We start from the raw sequence: 24,244 nt of genomic DNA, 5'->3' as shown, positions 1-24,244 counted from the left end.
TTAGTGAAGTAGCGTAGAATCTACTGCCCTAAATGCTCCTTCTGGCACAAGCTGCTGCCTGCACGTCCAGAACGACCGCATCCATCTGGCTTTAGCTCAGCGATTGCACTTTCTAGCTCAAGTGTGGTAGTGTGTTGTGTTCCTGTTCTTTTCCCCCCCCCCCCCCACCCCCAACTGAATACAGTTGGCTCAGGAAGTAGTTTTGTCCTAGCAGTATCAAAGTGCTCATAGTGCAGGTAGCCTTGAATTGGACCTACTGTAATGTGGGCACTTACAGTACTGCTAGATAAAGTGCATCCTAGCCAGTGACAGTTTCTGGAGAAGATGGTGCTGATTACAGTCAGTTTTGCAGAGTTTGCATCCCAGCTTACTAAAATTGCTGTGCAAATCCATGCAAAACTGACTGTGGTGGTGGAGAATCTGTGGTCAGTCATGGGGTCATTGAAGCAGCTTTATTTTGGTGGTGGTTGGTTTTTTTTTTTTTCCCCTCCCTGACTTGGCTTTTTTTTTTACCGTGGAAGATCTGAAGCTAACCTTGCGCTGGTTTCTCCATGGGTGGGGATTTGTTGCATTACTTATAGCTATATGTAGAGTATTGCACTTGTCCCGGCCTGTGGAGGAAAGGAGGACTTGTCTTCAGGCTGCCACTAGCACGATGGTGAGGTTTGGTTTGCTGTTGTCGGGTGGATCACGATGCAATTTTGATGAGTTGAGCAGGAGAAAAATTGCACGGTATCCATCTGTAAACCGCAAGACCTTCGTCGCTGGCCACACAGCTTGGCTCACTGACCCACTCCTCCCAGCAGGGGCTGGAGGAATCTCTTACCGTGCCTTGCTGGGTGCTCTCTGCAGCTTGAAGGGATGGGAAGAAAGGAAACTTCTCCAGATGTTAAGGTTTGGCAACAAAAAAACCCCAAACCAACCACTAAACAGGAAAAAAAATCCCAACCTACTGGTGTGGTGGCAGCAGGGGTCCAGGGAAGGCCATCTGGGGACTTTGTGACCAACCCCCCAGGAATGGTGGCAGCAGGGGTCTAGGGAAGGCCATCTGGGGACTTTGTGACCAAGCCCCCGGGAATGGTGGCAGCAGGGGTCTAGGGAAGGACATCTGGGGACTTTGTGACCAACCTCCCAGGAATGGTGGCAGCAGGGGTCTAGGGAAGGACATCTGGGGACTTTGTGACCTAGCCCCCAGGAATGGTGGCAGCAGGGGTCCAGGGAAGGCCCTCTGGGGACTTAGTGACCAACTCTCTAGAATGGTTGCAGCAGGGGTCTGGGGAAGGATATGTGGGGACTTTGTGACCAATCCCCTGGAATGGCTGCAGCAGGTGTCACAGACTCACAGGATGTTAGGGGTTGGAAGGGACCCAAGGAGATCGAGTCCAGCCCCCCTGCCAGAGCAGGACCACACAATCTAGCACAGATCACAGAGGAACACATTCAGACAGGCCTGGAAAGGCTCCAGAGAAGGAGACTCCAGGGAAGAACGTGTGGGCAGTTTGTATAGTAAGATGGAAATGACTGTGGTGGACTGACCAATAAAAAGATTCTTTCAAACCCAAAACTTGTGTTTAATAATGTGTCTCACTGAAATGCACTTGCAGGAGACAAGTGAAAATGCAGGAGTCCCTTGCTGGTTTGTGGGCTACAGCCTTGTCCTGCCTCCTCCAGCAGCCTCCTCCTCAATTTAGAAGGTGAATCTGCTACAGACCTCTTGCTGCTGCTGTTTCTGCTTCAAGGAGGCCCTTTGCTGGGATGGGAGATGTTCTCCCTCAGAGTAAAAGATGTCCTTATTGCCCTGAAGCAATAGTCACACCTTTTTTTCTTTCCTTCTGCTCTTTGACTTGTTAAACCTTGACGTTGGGAGTGGAGCTGCATTTTGTCTTGAATTGCTGCCCTGGGAGTGGGGAGACCTTGGTTTGTTCCAGCTTTGGAGGCAGGCAAAATGGTGTGAGCTGTTCTGCAGGGACAAGAGGTGAGGTTCCATTGCACAAGCTGAAATATTCTGCTCTGCTGTTGGGTGTTGCTGGTGGGAGAGTCCCTGCTGACCAAATGGGGGAATCTATAGATGCTGTTGGGCAAAGGAGAGAGCTGAGCCTCAGCTGTGTGCTCTGAGTGTGCAGTGATGTGCTTGGAGAGGCTGCTGCCATGCTGTAGTGTGTGAAATCTTGGGTGGCTTTAGGTGGCCTACCTGCTGAGGGGAAGCTCTGAGTGTCTTGGAGGGAGGATTGCTGGAATGTTCAGGCTTCAATTGCTTGGCTTTTTGTTTTGTTTCCATTTTTTTCTAGCCTACCCTCTTAAAATTATGGTTACACACATGTTTGGTGGCACAGCTGCAGCTTGAGGTGGCTGCAGTTGCCCCATTACAAAGAGCTCTCTGGTCGAGTGGGCAATACCAGTGAGTTTACAACATCCTCCTTCCCACAGAGAAAATATTTTGAGATCTAAAAAGATAGTTTGTGTCCCTGCCTATGGCAGGAGGGTTGGAATTAGATGATCTTTAAGGTCTCTGCCAACCTAGACCAAGTTGTTATGCTGTTTTGCTGCTCTGGCTTATGGTGGACAGTGCAGCTGGGCTGGTACCACAGTGGGTTCCTGATGCAATCCTGTCCCCAGGATCCAGCCTCCAGACCAGGTCCAGGAGGCATGGCAAGGAAAAAAAATGTGCCCTTGCTTACCTCAAGCACAACCACAGAGCTCCTGAAAGGGTTTCACTGCTGCAGCTGGTGGCTCTGGATGATTTTCTAGCCCAGCATCTAATCTGAGGCTGAGGTGTAATCTTCCTTGTGCTGTGGAGAGCTGTAGTCTGGGCTTCCCTGTGCAAACAGAAGGCAAAGATGTTCCCCCAGTGTAGATCTCTTCTGTGCCACTTGTTGACAGTGGAGAAAAATGAGTTGGAGTATGTGCTAATTGTGATTTACTGTAGTGCCTCCTACCCCAACTGAGAGGAAGGCAGCATGCTGAGTGCACACCAGGAACAAAGCCTGAGCCTGCTACTGTCTTAATGTGCTTTTGGGAGATGCTCCAACCCGGCTTTGTGTTGCTAGCACTGGAGCTGTAGCCTTCTCCTTGCACTGGGGCTTACTGCTGATGCTGGAGTGAGCCAGGCTTGTGTTCATGGCGTAGGTGCTGGAGGGCGTTTGGTGCCACCAGTGGATGTGCTTACTTGGCCAGTTTGGTGTGAGGTGCTGGTGTGGCCATCCCAGGATGTCTTGCTGGTGAGGGCTTCTGAGTGCTGTGGTATTGGCCAGAGCTCGAGCTGAGCACCCCAAAACCTTCCCACCCAGAGAGCTGCTAGCAGGTGACCCACACTTCAGCAGTAAGCAGGATGAGTGTTTGAGGTACCTGAGTGAGGAGGGTGGTTGTGGTCTGATCTGTGAGTGAAAGCTCTCCACTAACAGCAGAGATGTCAGCTGCTCTGGCGAGTACCCACACAGTCTGTTCCCAGCCACAGGCCTGTGGTTTGCAGTTTGGATGGAATCATGGAATCAGCCAGGTTGGAAGAGAGCTCCAAGCTCAGCCAGCCCAACCTAGCACCCAACCCTGGCCAACCAAGCAGACCATGGCACTAAGTGCCCCAGCCAGGCTTGGCTGCAACACCTCCGGGCACGGCCACTCCACCACCTCCCTGGGCAGCCCATTCCAATGCCAATCACTCTAGCAGGAACTCCTGGCTCTGCTCTGGATGCACTCCAGCATCTCCATAGCCCTCTTGTCCCAAGGGCTCCAGGTGTGGTCTCAGCAGAATGGAGTAGAGGGGGAGAATCACCTCCCTGGCCCTGCTGGCCACACTTCTCCCAGGCTCTGGTTGCTTTCTCTGCTGCAAGTGCACACTGCTGGCTCCTATCGAGCTTCTGGTCCAGCAGCACCCTCAAGTCCCTGTCCTCAGGGCTGCTCTCCAGCCACTCACTGCCCAGCCTGCATTTGTGCTTGGCATTGCCCCAACTCAGATGCAGGACCCTGCACTTGGTTAGGGAATGGTTGGACTGGATGATCTTAAAGGTCTTTCTCGACCAAAAACCAATTATCTGACTTTGAGTTGCAGAAACTGCTTGCTGAGCAGGCCACCCCTGGCCCACCCAGCTCTGCAGCTGTGTCAGACCTCCAACCTGCTCCACACTGCTCTGACCCCTGTGTCACTACTTAGGTTTTCAAAGGTCTAAAAATGCTGAACTTGACTTTTGAAGTAACAAATGTCCTGTCTTCATCCTAGCAGCACTGCACAGAACTGCCTTGTTTTAAGCCCAGAGCATTGCTTTGGGGGATTTTTCAGGAGGTGTCCTTGCTTTCCAGCATTGTGATTGCCCTGTGTAAGCAGGTGGAACCTTGGAGGATGAACAAAAAGGCACAGAAAAGCCCCACAAACAAACCCAACCCCACAGCAAACCAGCCTAAGAATGGTAGGTTGGGGTTATGGTTTGAAACTAGAGCAGAGTAGGTTTAGATTGGACATGAGGAGAAAGCTCTTTACTATGGGGGTGGTGGAACACTGGAATGAGTTGCCCAGGCAAGTTGTGGACACCTCATCCCTGGAAGTGTTCAAGACCAGGCTGGGTGAGGCTTTGAGCAATCTGGGCTAGTGGGAGGTGCCCTTGTCCATGGCAGGCAGTTGGAACCGGATGATCCTTATAATCCCTTCCAACCCAACCCCTTCAGTGACTTGTGCTCTGCTGCTGTTGCTGTGCTGCTGAAGGGCTTTGCTGTGCTGCTTTCCAATGAGAGGTGGTTTGGGTTTCATCTCCATGAGAAATGGTGTTGCAGCCAGGTGGCTGCTGGATACTGGTGCTGAGGGGCTGTGGCTGTTCCAGGAGCTGTCCCAGCATCTATTTCTGAGACTGGAATGTCAGGAAGGAGTCAGCACCAGGTGTTTTTCACTGGGAGAGGGTATAAATGGATACCAGCACACTCAGACATGAGGGCTTCTCGTGGAAAGAGACAGCTGGAAACTTCAGAGGGCTCTTAGCTTTACAGTGCCCAGGCTGTTTTTGCAGAGTGAGAATATTTTCTATTCTCTTCCTTTTACTCTGCTCTCCTCAGACCCCACCTGCAGTTCTGTGTGCAGTTCTGGAGCCCCCAGCACAAGAAGGACATGGAAGTGTTGGAGCCAGTCCAGAAGAGGCCACCAAGATGCTCAGAGGGCTGCAGCAGCTCTGCTCTGGACAGGCTGAGAGAGTTGGGGCTCTGCAGCCTGGAGAGGAAAAGACTTTGAGGAGACCTTGGAGTGGCCTTCAGTATCTGAAGGGAACCTACAGGAAGGCTGGGGAGGGACTATTGACAAGGTCTTGCAGTAACAGGACAAGGAGTAATGTGTTGAAACTGGCAGAGGGGAGATTGAAACTGGATGCTATGAAAGGGTTGTTTGCAGTGATGATGGTGAGACACTGGCACAGGTTGCCCAGGGAGGCTGTGGAGCACAGAAGCACCAAATGTGTGATCCAGTCCAACCATTCTCCAGCTCTACCAAGGCTGGTGCTAAACCATGTCCCTCAGCACCACATCTTTTCAACACCACCAGATTGAACCACCTCCCTGGGCAGCCTGTGCCAGTCTGAGAACCCTTTTGTTGAAGAAATTTTGTATGTCCAACCTAAACTTCTCCTGGTTCTACTTGAAGCCATTTCCTCTCATCAACTTGCTACATGGGAGCAGAGCCCAAGCCCCACCTGGCTCCAAACTCCTTTCAGGGAGTTGTAGAGAGTGAGAAGGTCTCCCCTCAGCCTCCTCTTTTCCAGACCAAGCAATCAAAGTTGTTTATAAGGGGGGGAAGGGGGAAAATCATAGTTAGTTTTGGAGAAAATCAACTTCAAGCGAAGAGAGTTGGAATTGTATTGGCAGAGCTTGGTGCTTCCAGAAGCAAACCCAGGTGTGAGCGAGGGGGTGGAGCAGCATGGCACTGCCATCCATTGCCACCTGCCCATGCACTTTTGGGAGTGCAGTAAGTGTAGCAGATGCAGCTGCATCGAGTCTGATGGTTGTGCTGCCACAGCTCTGCTGCTCTACCATTCCCAAGGCAAGCAGCGTGGGGATGGACCTGCTCAGAATGAGTTTTATGTGCTGAAAAATCAATTTCACCCACTTATGCCTGGCTCTGCAACTAAAACATGGACCTGGCTTGTTTTAGGGGGTGATGACAAGCAGATAAACTGGAATTAGAGCCTCTCCTTGAGCGCAGGCAGGGCTTTAGAGCTGCCTTTAACAGTGTCTCACGTTGGCTGTTTGTGTTGCAGTGCTGGTGCTCCAGCTGCTGGAATGTAGCTGATGGGAGAAGGGGATTAGAAGGGGAGATTTAAACTAGCTGTTAGGAAAGGGTTGTTTGCAGTGAGGGTGGTGAGATACTGGCACAGGTTGCCCAGAGAGGCTGTGGCTGCTCCCGCCCTCTAGGTGTTCAAGGCCAGGTTGGATGAGGTCCTTGAGAGTGGGAGGTGTCCATCCCCATGGCAGGGAGGTTGGAACTGGATGATCTTCGAGGTCCTTTCCAACCTAAACCATTCTGTGATGGAATTGTTTCAGTTGGAAGAGCCCTTTAAGATAATTGACTCCAAACATCAGCCTGAAACTGGAAGGTGTCCAGAGAAGGGTGGCAAAGCTGATGAAAGGCCTGGAACACAAACCCTAGGAGAAGAGGCTGAGGGAGCTGGGGGTGTGCAGCCTGCAGCAGAGGAGGCTCAGGGCAGAGCTCATTGCTGTCTGCAGCTGCCTGCAGGGAGGCTGTAGCCAGGTGGGGTTGGGCTCTGCTGCCAGGCAAGCAGCAAGAGAAGAAGGGGACAGAGTCTCAAGCTGTGCCAGGGGAGGTCTAGGCTGAATGTTGTTAGGAAGTTGTTGTCAGAGAGAGTGATTGGCATTGGAATGGGCTGTCCAGGGAGGTGGTGGAGTGGCCATGGCTGGAGGTGTTGAAGCCAAGCCTGGCTGGGGCACTTGGTGCCTCTGTCAGGGCACTCGCCCATGGCATCTGCGGACCGGCAAGGGAAACGGCTGCTGAGCAGGTGAGAGGGGAAAAGGGCATAAAAACGAGCGAGGAAGGGCGACCGAGCTGTGAGAGACGTTCTGCAAAGTGCTCCTGGTCCTGGCCGCAGCTTCGTCCTCCTCATCCTCCATCCACCACACGAGGGCAGGCTGCCGCTGGCTATAAGGCAGCAGCGGCTGCCGCTCACTCAGCTCAGCGCTCCGCCGGCCGCAGCCGCCCCCGCTCGGCAGGGACTGGGCACTGCAGCCTGCGCGCTGCAGCCTGGCACACTTTGTCCTGCCCGCCCCAAACCCCTCTGCCCCCGCGGCTTGCACGGGAGAGAAAAGGGCGGGAAAAGCTCTCCCCGAGCCCTGCCCTGCAGCGCAGCGCAGCAAAGGCCCCTCCGGCACCAGGGCTGGGGCCAGGCTGGGCACCGGCTGTGGGCTCCGCGCCCAGGCAGGGGTAACTCGGCCCTGTGCCTGGGCAGGGTAGGATGCTTGGGGGCTTCCCGCCTTGGGGTGCCCACCTTAGAGCTCTGCCCCGCCTGGGTGGCTCCTGCAGAGAGAGTGCCCTGGCGCTGCGGGGGACGAGCTGCTGAGGGCCAGGCCCGTCCCTGCTGCGGGCGGCTCCCGCCGTGAGCACGGCCTGGGTGCGGCTGGATTGGCCTTGGCGAGCCTCGGCTGGCTCTGGGAGAGAGCAGGGACAAGCCTCTGGGTGCCCTTGCTGCCAGCCTCACCGGTGAGTAACCTTGGCTCAGCCGAGTGGGCAGCTTGAGGCTGTGTCCCCTTCTTCTGGTGCTGCTTGCCTGGCAGCAGAGCCCAACCCCACCTGGCTACAGCCTCCCTGCAGGCAGCTGCAGGCAGCAATGAGCTCTGCCCTGAGCCTCCTCTGCTGCAGGCTGCACACCCCCAGCTCCCTCAGCCTCTCCTCACAGGGCTGTGCTCCAGGACCCTCCCCAGCCTTGCTGCCCTTCTCTCAACACCTTCCAGCACCTCAACATCTCTCTGCAATGGAGGAGCCCAGAACTGGGCACATGTAGATGTGGTAATCCCTGAGCTGGCTGGCTGCAGCTGTGGGCTCTCCATCCTTGCCATACAGCCACCCAGAGCAGGTCCTCATCCTCTCGTGTTCCAGCCCAGCCAGTTGTCACCTTTAACTCAAACCCTGAAGCTCAGTGTGGTTTTGTCCAAGCTCCTCCTGGAGTGATGTTGCTCTATTACCTGTGTAAAAGCTGCAAGTGCTGTTAATTTCATAACTTTTCTGTTATTCCATGGCAGATGTTGACATTTCACTATTGTCCCAGAATTAAATGTCAAGTTATTCCTGTTCAAAGCTACCACTGGAATGTGGAGGGGCTCCATCTGCAGCTGTATTTCTAGCTGCCTGCTAAAGCAGCCTTTCCCAGCAGGTTGATATGGGGGCTGGGGTGAGTTTGTGTGTGTTCTAGAGTTGGAATCAGAGAATTCTTTTGGTTGGAAGAGACCTCTGAGAGCATTCAGTCCAACCATCAGCCCAACACCACCATGGCCACTAACCCATGTTCCCAAGTGCCATGGCCACACATTTCTTGACCATCTCCGGGAATGGAGACTTCACCACCTCCCTTGGCAGCTTGTTTCAATACCTGACCACTCCTGCAGGAAAGACATTTTTCCTGGTATCCAGCCTGAACAACTTGAGGCCATCTCCTCTTGTCCTGTCATTTGTTCCAACCCCCACCTGGCTCATTTCAGGGAGCTGTAGACAGCAATGAGGTCTCCCCTCAGCCTCCCCTTCCCCAAGTGGAACATGCCCCAGGTCCCTCAGCTGCACCTCCTCAGCCCTGCTCTCCAGACCCTTCACCTCATTTGTTGTCTTCCTCTGGACCTACTCTAGCTCCTCACTTCCCTTCTTGGAGTGAGATCCCCAAAACTAAGCCCAGGACTCAAGGTGTGGTTTCAGCAGTGCTGAGCACAGAGGCACAATCCCTGCCCTGCTCCTGCTGGCCACACCACTGCTGATCCAGGCCAGGATGGTAGTGTGTCCCCCCCAAAAAAAGCCCTCAGATGGTTCCAAATACTTCCAGAAGAGAATCATAGAGTGGTCTGGCTTGGAAAGGACCTTCAAAGGTCATCCAGTCCAACTCTCCTGCAGTCAGCAGGGACATTCTCAACTAGATCAGGTTGCCCAGAGCCCTGTTCAAACTCAGCTTGAATATCTCCAGGGATGGGTCCCCCACTACCTCCCTGGGAAACCTGCTCCAGTGTTCCACCAGCCTCATGGCACAGAACTTGCTCCTCACATCCAATCTAAATCTGCTCTGCTCTACTTTGAAGCCATTACCCTCATCCTGTCACTACAGATCTCCTTGGCTGATCTCAGCGCAGTGCTGCCACAAAATCTCTTGCAGCCTGACTGGTTCCCACCTGCCACAATCTGTGCCCTTGGGACTGACTTTTGAATGACAGAGCAGAAAATGTCCCTCTTTTTTTGGTTGTTGTTTGTTTTTGGAAGGCATGGTGTGCTAGTTTGAGCCTAGCTGGGGTATTTTGGTGAGAATAATTAGATTCTGGGCTGTGAAAATGAAACAATGGTGATGGCTACTGCATTTATAGCCTTTCTGAGATGGTTAAAAACAAGAACACAAACCCTATGAGAAGAGGCTGAGAGAGCTGGTGGTGTGCAGCCTGCAGAAGAGGAGGCTCAGGGCAGAGCTCATTGCTGTCTGCAACTACCTGAAGGGAGGCTGTAGCCAGGTGGGGTTGGGCTCTGCTGCCAGGCAAGCAGCAAGAAAAGAAGGGGACACAGCCTCAAGCTGTGCCAGGGCAGGTCTAGGCTGGATGTTAGGAGGAAGTTCTTCACAGCAAGAGTGATTGGCATTGGAATGGGCTGCCCAGGGAGGTGGTGGAGTGGCTGTGGCTGGAGGTGTTGAAGCCAAGCCTGGCTGGGGCACTTAGTGCCATGGTCTGGTTGATTGGTCAGGGCTGGATGCTAGGTTGGACTGGATGAGCTTGGAGGTCTCTTCAACTTGGATGATTCTAAGAACACAAACATAGCTAACAGAGTTGCTCTCTGGGCTCTGGGGCTGCATGAACTTCTCTCTCTAACCTAACTTGCTGGCTAATCCCTGTGCTTCCTAACCCCCCTGGCCGAACCTCCAAACTCACCCTGAACATAAGGCAAAGTCTGGGGTAAGGTAGAGGGGTGAGAGAAGGTGGAAGTGTGGTTGGGAGCCCCTTCCTGGGGACTCTGGTTTCTGGGAGGGCTGCTGTGTTTCTGTATTACTTTTTAGCTTGTCTGTTTCTCTGTATAGCTGTATATAGAGGAAGGAGATTCAGCCTGGCCATGAGGAGGAAGTTCTTCAGAATGAGAGTGGTGAGAGGCTGGCATGGGTTGCCCAGGGAGGTGGTTGAGGCCCCATGGCTGGAGGTGTTTGAGGCCAGGCTGGCTGCGGTTGTGTGCAGCCTGATCTAAGGTAGAGTGTCCCTGGGCATGTCAGGGGGCTTGGAACTGGCTGCTCCTTGTGGTGCCTTCCAACACTGACTGATTCTGTGATTCTAAATGGTAACTATCTGCTCATATATTGTGCTAAGCTCTAAGTATAAAGCTTCATTCTTCAATTTCCACCTTGGCTGAGTCTAGTCTGGGTGATTTTCTTAAGTGTAGGGTGGCAGGCAACACCCAAACCATCACACAGGGGGATGGCAGCTTGCAGGGAGTTTATTGCTTCCAGATGCATGAGGAAATGCTGAGATGATCAGTCAGGAGCATGGAGAGTCCTGATTTCTGCAGTCTGAAAAAAAGCAGGGGTGGGTAATAAGACCTAATTTGAGGAGGTTTTATTGCTATTATTACATTTAGCAGTAGGGTTTGTCTCCTTAATGCTCTGTAGGTTGTTTGCTTTCTTTTTTTTCCCCATTCCCACCTCAGACAGCTTAACTCGTATCACAGAGTAAAAAGCTATTAGTTTTCTCAGAAGATTGCTGATTTTCCCTTCCAAATTGCTAAATTACCTTTTCAATTTGATGGAAATGCTCTTTCATTTGTGCAAAATCCTCCCTTCAGATGGTCAGGCCAATCTCATCATGCCAAGGCTATTAGGAGAACTAATTGGATCTGTCTTTGCTTGTACATTTCTATCAGGAATAGCTAATAAATGGGGAGATCCATTTGGAAATGGAGATGGCATCTTCATGTTCTCAGCATGCAGGCATTTCTGGTGTTGCAGCTGCAGCCTGCAGCAATTAGCTGCAGGAATTGGCTGCAGGAACTGGCCATAGCATTTGGCTGCAGCCTGCAGGAATTGGCTGCAGGAATTGGCCAGAGCATTTGGCTGCAGCCTGTAGGAATTAGCTGCAGGAACTGGCCATAGGATTTGGCTGCAGCCTGCAGGAATTGGCTGCAGGAATTAGCCACAGGGATTGGCTTCAGGAATTGGCCACAGCTGCAGCCTGCAGGAGTTAGCTGCAGGAATTGGCTGCAGCTGCAACCTGCAGGAATTTGGCACAGGAATTAGCCACAGGAATTTGCCACAGCTGCAGTCTGCAGGAGTTAGCTGCAGGAATTGGTTGCAGCTGCAGCCTGCAGGAATTAGCTGCTTTCTTTCTTTGGTGGACAGTAAGTTATCTATGGGACAGCAATATGCCCTTGTGGCCAAGAAGGCAAATGGGCTCCAGGGGTGCATTAAGAAGAGTGTGGCCAGCAGGTTAAGGGAGGTTCTCTTTCCTCTCTACTCTGCCCTGCTGAGGCTGCAGCTGGAGTATTGTCTCCAGTTGTGGGCTCCCCAATTCAAGTGGGACAGGGAGCTACTGGAGAGAGTCCAGCAGAGGCTGTGAGGATGATGAAAGGACTGGAACATCTGCCTGATAATGGAAGATTGAGAGCCCTGGGGCTGGTTAGCCTGGAGAAGAGAAGGCTGAGAGAGGCTCTGATCAATGTCTATAAATATCTCCAGGGGGGGGTGCCAAGAAGCAGGTACCAGGCTCTGTTAGTGGTGTCATGTGATAGATCAAAGAGCAATGGACACAAACTGGAACCCAGGAAGTTCCACCTCAACATCAGGAAAAGCTTTGCTGTGAGTCTGACAGAGCCCTGGGTCAGGCTGCCCAGAGAGGTGGTGGAGTCTCCTTCTCTGGAGACTTTCAAGACCAGCCTGGATGCAGTCCTGTGTAACCTGCCCTAGGTGACCCTGCTGTGGCAGGGAGGTTGGCCTGGATGATTTCCTGAGGTCTCCTCCAACCCCCACCATAATGGGATTCTGTATCATGCAACAAGAGCACCTTCACAGGTCCCTTCCAACCCAGACCCTTCTATGGTTCTGTGATTTTGCTCTCAAAGCGAACCACTTTATTGATGATTCAGGCTTTTGCTTTCCCAGGGAAGCTAAACCAAAGCTCCACCTTCACCACCTGTATGGTTTGGGAGTCCCCCACCCCCACTCTTATGGAATCACCCAGACTAGACTCAGATGAGCTGGAAGTTAAGGAATGAAGCTTTATATTTACAGCTTAGCACAAGATACAAGCAGATAGTTACAATATATACAGCTACAGACAGAAGTCATAGAATCAGCCAGGTTGGAAGAGAGCTCCAAGCTCAGCCAGCCCAACCTAGCACCCAGCCCTGGCCAATCAACCAGACCATGGCACTAAGTGCCCCAGCCAGGCTTGGCTTCAACACCTCCAGGCACAGCCACTCCACCAGCTCCCTGGGCAGCCCATTCCAATGCCAATCACTCTCTCTGACAACAACTTCCTCCTCACATCCAGACCTCCCCTGGCACAACTTCAAACTGTGTCCCCTTCTTCTATTGCTGCTTGCCTGGGAGAAAGGTCTTAGGTAAAGCCTGAATTCTGCTTGCTCCACTCTGCCAAAATCAGCAGAACATTCACTGCTGGCTGCAGAGAAAGTGCAATGAATGCAGGGAGGGGGGAGGGGGGCACAGGGAAGTAAAACCACTTGGCTTTAAGCTTGTGTTGTTTAAATTATTCAGCTTCTCCTAAACCAGCCTGCTGAATATTGCAGCATGGTCACTTTTATTTCTAAATGCTTGCACTTAGAGTAAGGTTAAAATGAAGTCCTAAAATACCACTTCTGCTTGGGTTGCTCTGGAGATGTTCACTGGTCCTAGCAGTGCCTTGGGCCCAGCACCTCTATTCTTCTCTCCCATGTTTTAAGGCTCTGAGTCCTGCGTTTGGGCAGTGCCACCTTCAACTGCTGCCCAGCCACGTCCCTTGCACCTCTTGTGCTTTCAGACTGCTTTTAACCACCCCCAAAGCACTACAAATGACAAGCTCAGGTCTGTTTCTCTGCTTTCTCCATTGCTGGCTAAGCCTTCTGGAGTAATTTGCCAGCAGCTAAAGTGGAATTTTGGCTTAATTGCATTAATCTTTGACATAGAGCATCACTGAGGTGCCCTGCACCTGAGCTACAAAGTGGAGTGGTGGTGGGGCATAGTGAATTGCTCCCCCTTTCTTTCCCATCCTATCTCCCCCACCCCACTCAGAGAGATTTCTGTGTTTGAATCATAGAATCAACCAGGTTGGAAGAGACCTCCAAGATCATCCAGTCCAACCTATCACAAAGGAATCTTAGAATCAGTCAGGGTTGGAAGGGACCACAAGGATCAGCCAGTTCCAACCCCCTTGCCATGCCCAGGGACACCCTACCCTAGAGCAGGCTGCACACAGCCTCAGCCAGCCTGGCCTCAAACACCTCCAGCCATGGGGCCTCAACCACCTCCCTGGGCAACCCATGCCAGCCTCTCACCACTCTCCTGCTCAACAACTTCCTCACCTCCAGCCTGACACTCTCCACCTCCAGCTTAGCTCCATTCCCCCGAGTCCTGGCACTCCCTGACAGCCTAAAAAGTCCCTCCCCAGCTTTTTTGTAGCCCCCTTCAGATCCTGAAAGGCCACAAGAAGGTTACCTGGGAGCCTCCTCTTGTCCAGCCTGCACAGCCCCAACTCTTTCAGTCTGTGCTCACAGCAGAGCTGCTGCAGCTCTCTGAGCATCCTCCTGGCCCTGCTCTGGACACACTCCAGCATCTCCACAGCCCTCTTGTAATGGGAGCTCCAGAACTGGATGCAGGACTCCAGGTGTAGTCTCAGCACTGTGAAGTAGAGAGGGAGAATCACCTCCCCTGGCCCTGCTGCCCACTGCTGTTGCAGCCCAGGCTCTGCTTGGCTTTCTGGGCTGCAAGTGCACACTGCTGGCTCCTGTTGAGCTTCTCCTCCAGCAGCACCCCCAAGTCCCTCTCCTCAGGGCTGCTCTCCAGCCACTCACTGCCCAGCCTGGGTTGGTGCTTGGCATTGCCTCGACCCCAGTGCAGGACTTTGCCCTTGGTCTTGTTGAAGCTCCTGAGGTTGGCTTGTGCCCACCTGTGCAGGTCCCTCTGGCTGGATCCCTGCCCTCCAGCCTGGCTGCTGCACCACACAGCTTGGTGTGGTCAGCAAGCTTGCTGAGGCTGCACTCAGTGCCTCTGTCCATGGCCCCCACAAAGATGTTGAACAAGACTGGAGGAGAAGCTCTGCTTGACACGCCCATAACTCAGGTGTGGAGTTTTCAGCCTTAGAGGATGGAAGAAGTCAGGAGAATCCATCTCTGCTCCACGCTCCCCTGCTTCTCAATTTCTGCTTAATGTTTGAGATAATAACATTCACAATCACACCCCTACCCCTCTCCCCCAAATCTCCCCAGAGCTGCTGGAGAGAGCTGACATTTATGCCTCGTGTGCAGGAATGATTTAGCATTTAAAAAGAAAACAAATCTCCCTCTCTACGGTGATTCATTATTCTAACTGATTGGGAACGAGACAAATGTGGATGTCTGGTGAGGCTCCTTTTAAAAAGGAAATGTCCCCTCTGTCAATACTTTGTCCTCCTCCGTGGAGAGGTGAAAAGCAGCAGGATAATTAGGTGTTTGGGAGATGCCTTCAGATGCACAGCTCTTAATTCTTACTGGGTTGCCTTGGTTTGGTTTTAATTAGGCTTATGCAAGAAGATTGGAGCATCTCTCCTATGAGAAGAGACTGAGAGCCCTGGGGCTCTGCAGCTTGGAGAAGAGCAGCCTGAAAGGGGATTTTCTCGTTGCTGATCAGGAGCTAATGGGTGGGGGGCAAGAGGATGGGGCTGGGCTCTTTTCAGTAGCGTTCAGTGACAGGGCAAGAGGCAAAAGTTAGAACAGAGTAGGTTTTACTTGAACTTAAGGAGAAGCTTCTTTGCTGTGAGAGTTCTGGAGACTTGGAGCTGCCCAGAAAGGTTGTGAAGTCTTCTTCTCTGGATGTGTTCCTGGGCAACCTGCTCTGGGTGACCCTTCTTTATCAGGGAGGTTGGTCTAGATGATCTTCAGAGGTGCCTTCCAACCCTCACCATGCAGGGAAGCCCTCTGAGATCTGTTAATGCCTTCACAGAAGCAAGTGAGAATGCTGGTAATGAATAGTAGCCCAATGTATGCTGTCTACATGTGTCTGCAATGTATTGCTGTCTACAGTTACCTGAAAGGAGGCTGTAGCCAGGTGGGGTTGGGCTCTGCTGCCAGGCAAGCAGCACCAGAAGAAGGAGACACAGCCTCAAGCTGTGCCAGGGCAGGTCTAGGCTGGATGTTGTTAGGAAGTTGTTGTCAGAGAGAGTGATTGGCATTGGAATGGGCTGCCCAGGGAGGTGGTGGAGTGGCTGTGCCTGGAGGTGTTGAAGCCAAGCCTGGCTGGGGCACTTAGTGCCATGGTCTGGTTGGTTGGGCAGGGCTGGGTGCTAGGTTGGACTGGCTGAGCTTGGAGCTCTCTTCCAACCTGGCTGATTCTATGATTCTATGCTGAGCTCTGAGCCCAGCTAGCAAGGAGGAGTGCTTGGATAGCTTATTGTGTAGCTGCTGCTGCCATCAGTTTGGGAAGGATCAGGCCATGAATGCAGCTGAAAAGAAATAACCAGTGCAAGGTTGTGGTCTCTCAGTGTGATAGGCTGGAGCAGGGACAAAGGCCAAGGGAGTTGCTGCTTTGCACAGCTTGTGGGACTTTCACCAACCCAGGCAGAGAAGGGCTCTGGGGCACAGGCAGCCACACTCAGCACTGACATCCTGTCTGCAACTGGGAGAGCCTGAGCAGCAAGAGGCCAAGAGAGCCTCTGAGAAACATCAGGTATCAACAGCAGAAGGGCAAATAGGTGTTGTGCCCCCTGTGAGCTGTATGTGCAGCTAGTGAACATCAGGCTGCTGCCCTGGCTGCTGGATGATGCTCACAGCAACCCCATGAGTCTGGTGGGAATGTGGGGACAGTAGCTCCTCTGGTTTGCAGTTCTCCCCCCACCTCACCATTATGAGCAGTAACTTTTCCTTAATGGGAAAGAATTACAGAATCATAAAATGGTTTAGGTTGGAAAGGACCTCAAAGATCATCCAGGACAGGTTGCTCAAGGCCTCATCCAACCTGGCCTTGAACACCTCCAGGGAGGTTGTGGAGCACAGAAGATCACATGGGGTGCTTCTGTGCTCCACAACCTCCCTGGGCAACCTGTGCCAGTGCCTCACCACCCTCACTGCAAAGAACCCTTTCCTAACATCCAGTTTGAACCTCCCCTCTGCCAATTTAAACCCTTTCCTCCTTGCCCTGTCATTACAAGACTTTGTCAATAGTCCCTCCCCAGAAGTGAGAAGCTCAAAAAGAAGGGGAAGATGGAGGGGAGAGAAAGATGGTACTGGGTCCCCCCTCAGTACCTTACTATACAGCAAATAACAGAGATGTTATTCCTCTTGCTTCACTCTACAGGAGCCCATCGTTGCCCCAGAGTCATCCTGTTGCTGATGGAAGCTCTCCATGCTGCCTCAGATTTCTTTGTTCCAAAGCCTCCTCCCTTGTCAGGACTCCTTGCCTGTTGGGATCCCTCCAAATCCACTGGCTCCAGTTACTGGTGAGTAAGAGGAATTCTGTGTCTCTGCAATTTCTTCAATTATTGGAAATGAAAGTTGCACTAAGTCACCCATCCACACTTCTACCCACAAAGCAGCCTTTGAGGAGCAGCCTAATGCTTCTGACACCTTTGGAAGCACCTCATTATCATGCAGTTGGAGACAGCTTCTGCATGAGCCAAGCAGGAATATTCCTCTTATATCTCTTTGCAGAGGGTTTTTTTTTTTTTTTGCATATAATATTAAGCATTAAAATAATTTAATAAGGCATAAATCAAGTTTTACTGTGGTGCTACTGCAGGAGATAAAAGCACTCCTGGAAAGGCACCTGAATGGCTTGTGACCTCCTTTGGAGAGGGAGCAACTTCTGTATTCAGCATGACTTCTGTTGATTCTGCCTCCAGTCCTGTCTCAAAGCTTCTGTGCTATCCATGTAGGACCAGTGGGACTTCACCAGGGTGTGGAGCCACATCACTCTTACTTTGGCAACCTGATCTGCCAAGATCTAGTCTGGCTTTGCACTTTGAATCATAGAATCATAGAGTCAAGCAGGTTGGAAGAGAGCTCCAAGCTCATCCAGCCCAACCTAGCACCCAGCCCTGCCCAACCAACCAGACCATGGCACTAAGTGCCCCAGCCAGGCTTGGCTTCAACACCTCCAGCCACAAAGACTCCACCACCTCCCTGGGCAGCCCATTCCAATGCCAATCACTCTCTCTCACAACAACTTCCTCCTAACATCCAGCCTAGACCTCCCCTGGCACAGCTTCAGGCTGTGTCCCCTTCTTCTGGTATTGCTTGCCTGGCAGCAGAGCCCAACCCCACCTGGCTACAGCCTCCCTTCAGGCAGCTGCAGACAGCAATGAGCTCTGCCCTGAGCCTCCTCTGCTGCAGGCTGCACACCCCCAGCTCCCTCAGCCTCTCCTCACAGGGCTGTGTTCCAGGCCCCTCCCCAGCCTTGCTGCCCTTCTCTCAACATCTTCCAGCACCTCAACATCTCTCTGCAATTCAGGAGTCCACAACTGGACACAGCACTGGAGGTGTGGCCTGAGCAGTGCTGAGCACAGGGGCAGAAGAACCTCCCTTGTCCTGCTGCCCACACTGCTCCTGAGCCAGCCCAGGATGCCATTGGCTCTGTTGCCCACCTGGCCTCATCTTCAGCTACTCTCTACCACCACCCCTAAGCCCTTTTCTTCCTGGCTGCTCTCAGCCACCATGCCCTGTGCACCACACTGCCTGCTGTTTCAGCTGCTTGCAGGGCTGGCTCTGTACTGGGAACCATAGAGTCATGAAATCATTTTGGTTGGAAAAGACTTCCCAGATCATCCAGTCCAACCATTCCCTAGCCCTACCCAATCTGGGGCTAAACTATGGCCCTCAGCACTGCATCTCTGCCTCTCCTAGGGGTGGAGATTCAACCACCTCCCTGGGCAGCCTGTGCTAGTCTTTGATGACCTTATCAAGGAAGAATTTTCTTCTAGTATCCAAACAAATCTCCCCTGGTGCAACTTGAAGTCATTTCCTCTTATCCTGTCACTTGTTCCTAGAGAGAAGAAACTGACCCCCACCTGCCTTCAGCCTCCTCTCAGGTAGAACCAGGGTGCAGCATCTCTCCAGAGCTAAATGCTGAGTGCCTTCCATGCCTGTTCTGAAGCTTTCAGGCTGCTCACTGAGTGCAGAGCAAGTTCAGAGCAGTGCCCTGTGATTATACACCCCAGTTCCCCCTGCAAGCAGGATGCCCACAGTGTGACAGCCCTGGCTTGGTAATTGTCAGCAGCACTTCATTTTTGTACACAAATGCTCTAGGTTGATCCCTTTTGGGCTGTCTCCCGGTGGCATCTCTTCAGCTGATTAATCACTGGGAGATGATAAATGACATTATCAGCTTGAGGAATGCCTGCCCTGTGCTCCCAGCAGAGGCAGCAGTACATGGTGAATAGCTGCCTCCCATCTCTTCTGCTTTCATTTCCTCTGTAGAGCTGCTTCTCAAGTGATTCTCTTCTGCTCAGGAGCTCACCTGGTGTTCAGCCCTGCTCACTCCTTATTACATGCAGAGGGGAACATAGTAACAAATGATCTGAGGAGTGGGTGTCAGGATGAAGGTGCCAGGCTCTTTGGGTGCTGCCAAGGGATAGGACAAAGGGCAATGGACACAGACTGGAACACAGAAGGTTCCACCTCAGCAGGAAGGTTGCAGATGACACCGAGGTAGGAGCAGGTGTGGAGCTGCTGGAGGGTAGGAGAGCCCTGCAGAGAGACCTGGCCAGGCTGGATGGGTGGGCAGAGGCCAATGGGATGAGATTGAACATGGCCAAGTGCAGGGTTCTGCACTTTGGCCACAACAACCCCAAGCAGCACTACAGGCTGGGCCCAGAGTGGCTGAGAGCAGCCAGGCAGAGAGGGAGCTGGGGTTCTAGGAGAGAGGAGCTGAAGATAGGGCATCAGTGTGCCCAGGTGGGCAGCAGAGCCAATGGCATCCTGGGCTGGCTGTGGAGCAGTGTGGGCAGCAGGACAAGGGAGGTTCTTGTGCCCCTGTGCTCAGCACTGCTCAGGCCACCCCTGGAGTGCTGTGTCCAGTTCTGGGCTACCCCATTGCAGAGAGCTGTTGAGGTGCTGGAAGGTGTTGAGAGAAGGGCAGCAAGGCTGGGGAGGGGCCTGGAGCACAGCCCTGTGAGGAGAGGTTGAGGGAGCTGGGAGTGTGCAGCCTGCAGCAGAGGAGGCTCAGGGCAGAGCTCATTGCTGTCTGCAGCTCCCTGAAGGGAGGCTGTAGCCAGGTGGGGTTGGTCTCTTTTGCCAGGCAAGCAGCAAGAGAAGGAGGGGACACAGCCTCAAGCTGTGCCAGGGCAGGTCTATGCTGGATGTGAGGAGGAAGGTGTTGTCAGAGAGAGTGATTGGCATTGGAATGGGCTGCCCAGGGAGGTGGTGGAGGTGGCACTGCCCAAGTTACAATTCCTGCCACTTCTCCAGCTGGCAGTGAATCACAGAACCAAGCAGATATTGAACAGGACTAGCACATACTTGGCAAAAAACACCCTAAAGAAACAAAAAACTCAAACCCAAGCACCTTCCATTTGTGAGCTATCTCATTTTTGGGTGGGTAAAATGACTTGTCTGTGCATTCCTGATGTACAGCTGCATTGGCATCTGCAGTGTCTTTAAGAGATGCTGCTCTCTGAAGGCTTCTCTGCTTCTGCTGCGTGGCCTGCTCCCACCAAACTCCAGAGAGCTGGTGATTTATCAGCCACTGCTTGCTAGGGTGAGGAAAAGGCTAGTGCTTTATGGATCTATCAGCGTTCCTGTGTGGCACATGGAATACAATATCCTGCCAAGGCAGGGAGGGATGCCTGCTGCCTGGCAATCCATCATTTCTCCCAGTGCCCGATGGCAAATGCACTTCTCTCTTCTCCATCACTCAACATGCAAGTGCTGTTACACAGCAAAGAGCTTCTCCCTTCTCCTCCTCCACAAAGAGTTAAGAAATCCTGAAAAATGCAACTTTTGGAGGGTGAAAAGTAAGATGGAAAGGGTCATTTTGACAAGGAGAAGCCATCACTGCCTGCAGCTCCTGTTTTCAGCAGGACATGTGGGTTCTCAGATGATGCAGCACTGGGCCATGGACAGCATGATGGGATAGCAGCAAGGATGAGGAAGCCAAGTCAAATGTGCCCATGCAGGCTGCCAGGGAGTGATTGAAATACAGGCAGATGTGTCAAGAGGTGCTCCAGGTTTTTCTTTTCTCCCCTTGCAGTGAGGTGGAGGTTGGTCTCAGCTTGTGGCTTGGACACATTCACTCTGATAAGGGTCAAGAACTGGCTGGAGGGCCAGGCCCAGAGAGTAGTGGTGAATGGTGCCACATCCAGTTGGCAGCTGGCACTAGTGGTGTGCCTCAGGGATCAGTGCTGGGCACAGTCATGTTCAATGTCTTTATTGATGATCTGGAGCAGAGGATTGAGTCCAGCATCAGGAAGTTTGCAGATGGCACCAAGCTAGGAGCAGGTGTGGAGCTGTTGGAAGGCAGGAGAACCCTGCAGAGGGACCTGGCCAGGCTGGATGGGTGGGCAGAGGCCAATGGGATGAAACTGAACAAAGCCAAGTGCAGGGTTCTACACTTTGGCCCCAACAACCCTAAGCAGCACTACAGGCTGGGCCCAGAGTGGCTGAGAGCAGCCAGGCAGAGAGGGAGCTGGGGGTGCTAGGAGAGAGGAGCTGAAGATAGGGCATCAGTGTGCCCAGGTGGGCAGCAGAGCCAATGGCATCCTGGGCTGGCTCAGGAGCAGTGTGGGCAGCAGGACAAGGGAGGTTCTTGTGCCCCTGTGCTCAGCACTGCTCAGGCCACCCCTGGAGTGCTGTGTCCAGTTCTGGGCCCCTCAATTCAAGAGAGATGTTGAGGTGCTGGAAGATGTTGAGAGAAGGGCAGCAAGACTGGGGAGGGGCCTGGAGCAGAGCCCTGTGAGGAGAGGCTGAGGGAGCTGGGGGTGTGCAGCCTGCAGCAGAGGAGGCTCAGGGCAGAGCTCATTGCTGTCTGCAGCTGCCTGCAGGGAGGCTGTAGCCAGGTGGGGTTGGGCTCTTCTCCCAGGCAAGCAGCAACAGAAGAAGGGGACACAGCCTGAAGCTGTGCCAGGGGAGGTCTAGGCTGGATGTTAGGAGGAAGTTGTTGTCAGAGAGAGTGATTGGCATTGGAATGGGCTGCCCAGGGAGGTGGTGGAGTGGCTGTGGCTGGAGGTGTTGAAGCCAAGGCTGGCTGGGGCACTTAGTGCCATGGTCTGGTTGGTTGGGCAGGGCTGGGTGCTAGGTTGGACTGGCTGAGCTTGGAAGTCTCTTCCAACCTGCTGGATTCTATGATTTCAGTCACACTTTTCACCTGAAATTGCACTGAGGAGGGTTAAATTGGACATTAGGAAAAAGCCTCTGCTGGAAGGGTGGGCAGGCATTGGAGTAGGTTTCCCAGGGAGGAGATGGAATCACCGTTACTGGGTGTGGCCAAAACCTGTGTAGTCATCGCACTTCAGGTTGTGGTTCAATAGTTGTGGTGGTGTTAAGTCTGAAGGTTGGAGCTGGTGATCTTAGAGGTCTTTTCCAACCAAAACAATTCTATGATTCTTTGGCAATTTCTTCAGGCATGTCTCAGCTGACCTTGTCCCCATGGAGCTCATCAACCCAAGCACTGATATAGGCTGGGCAGTGATTGGCTCAAGAGCAGCCCTGGGGAGAGGGACATGGGGGTGCTGGTGGATGAGAAGCTCAAGAGGAGCCAGCAGTGTGCACTTGCAGCCCAGAAAGCCAAGCAGAGCCTGGGCTGCAACAGCAGAAGTGTGGGCAGCAGGGCCAGGGAGGGGATTTTGCCCCTCTGCTCCACTCTGGTGAGACCACACTTGGAGCACTGTGTCCAGTTCTGGAGCCAATTGTACAGGAAAGATCTTGAGGTGCTGGTAGGTGTCCAGAGAAGGGCCCTGAGGGTGATCAGAGTGCTGGAGCTGCTGTGCTATGAGGACCAAGAAAGAGAGTTGGGGCTGTTCATTCTGGAGAAGAGGAGGCTCCAAGGAGACCTTATTGTAAACTTCCAGTATCTGCAGGAGGCCTGAAAGAAAGCTGAGGAGGGACTTTTTAGGGTGTTGGGTAGTGATAAGACTGGGAGGAATGGAGCAAAGCTATAAGGGGGTAGATTCAGGTTGGATGTTAGGAAGAAGTTCTTCAGCATGAGGCTGATGACACACTGGGACAGGTTGACCAGGGAGGTGGTGGAAGCCTCAACCCTGGAGGTTTTTAAGGCCAGGATGGATGTGGCTCTTAGCAGCCTGATGTAGTGTGAGGTGTCCCTGCCCATGGCAGGAGGGTTGGAACTGGATGATCCTTGAGGTCCCTTCCAGCCCTGACAATTCTATGATTCTATCCAGCCCTTCGACAGTGGAATTGCAGTGTGTTGATAGCCTGGTGAGTGTCTGCTGGGGAGCACCAACCCCCCCTTCTCCATCTCTCCTCGGTGTTTTAATTGATTCAGGGTTTTCCCAGTGAAGAACTCCATAAGGGCAATTGATAAAATCAGCTACACACCATCCTGCCTCTCATTACTTACAGGCTTGAGGCAGGTAGATGATTAAGTGAGGTTTTTATGGTGTGAGCAGTAGTAACAAGGGAAATTATCAGGTGGAGATGAGCAATGACTTGGCTCTCACTACATCTGCTGGCAGGTAGCTAACCCAGTGACTTTGCCTCTGATCTTGGAGCAAGTTGTCTGCTTTCTCCTCCAGGACAGACTTGCCATCCTCCCACAGTGAAGGTCCAAGCCACACGGATGTGCAGGGCTTAGCAAAAGGGCTTCAGACTTTCTCTGGGCTGCTGTAGTCCTACTGGAGGTGGGAGCATCTGCAGTCATCACCTGGGGAATGCCTCTGCAGGCATGGGCTGGAGAGCATCCTCTGGGGCTAGGAGTTGATCTGGAAAATGTCCAGAGAAGGGCAGCAAGGCTGTTGAGGGGCCTGGAGCACAGCCCTGTGAGGAGAGGCTGAGGGAGGTGGGGGTGTGCAGCCTGCAGAAGAGGAGGCTCAGGGCAGAGCTCATTGCTGTCTGCAGCTGCCTGCAGGGAGGCTGTAGCCAGGAGGGGTTGGGCTCTGCTGCCAGTCAAGCAATACCAGAAGAAGGGGACACAGCGCCTGAAGCTGTGCCAGGAGAGGTCTAGGCTGGATGTTGTTAGGAAGTTGTTGTCAGAGAGAGTGATTGGCACTGGAATGGGCTGCCCAGGGAGGTGGTGGAGTGGCCATGGCTGGAGGTGTTGAAGCCAAGCCTGGCTGGGGCACTTAGTGCCATGGTCTGGTTGGTTGGGCAGGGCTGGGTGCTAGGTTGGGCTGGCTGAGCTTGGAGCTCTCTTCCAACCTGCTTGATTCTATGATTCTATGCACTCGCTTCTGACATAACTCTGGTGCTGAATAAACTTTGTTTTGCAGAGGGTCATTGTCAAGATAATGACAGATTCCATCACAAAGGCAGATCCAGTAAAGACCAGTAATGATGTTTTCTAATTCAGTCTGAAAAGGGACACCCTCATCTTAGCAGAGATTCCTAACAGCCACCCATTTGGCACTGGATGCAATTCTTTGCTGTAGTGACGTGCTTGACAGTATCTGTGTACTTACCTGGAACAGTAAAAGCCTCCTGCACTTAAATGAAATACACACAGCAGGTTTGAAGACAACCACAGGAGTTGCTTGAGTGCCTTTTAGACAACTGTAATCCAGGCCATAAACTTCATGTAGATTGCAGCAGCCTAGAGAGAGCAGTGCTTCCAGCACCACCCTTTGTGTTCTGCTATTCAGTCCAATCCTCACACTCCAGAGCCCCAAAGGGTTGCATAAACATAACAAATCCATCACCAAGTCAGTGAAGGAGATGCAGAGCAGCTGCTTTGCTAACTCTGTGGTGAGAGGC

The sequence above is a fragment of the Pogoniulus pusillus genome, chromosome 19, assembly GCF_015220805.1.
Source record: "Pogoniulus pusillus isolate bPogPus1 chromosome 19, bPogPus1.pri, whole genome shotgun sequence".
Taxonomy (NCBI): domain Eukaryota; kingdom Metazoa; phylum Chordata; class Aves; order Piciformes; family Lybiidae; genus Pogoniulus; species Pogoniulus pusillus.
The sequence above is the reverse complement of the archived record's forward strand: the minus strand, read 5'-3'. Positions refer to the sequence as shown.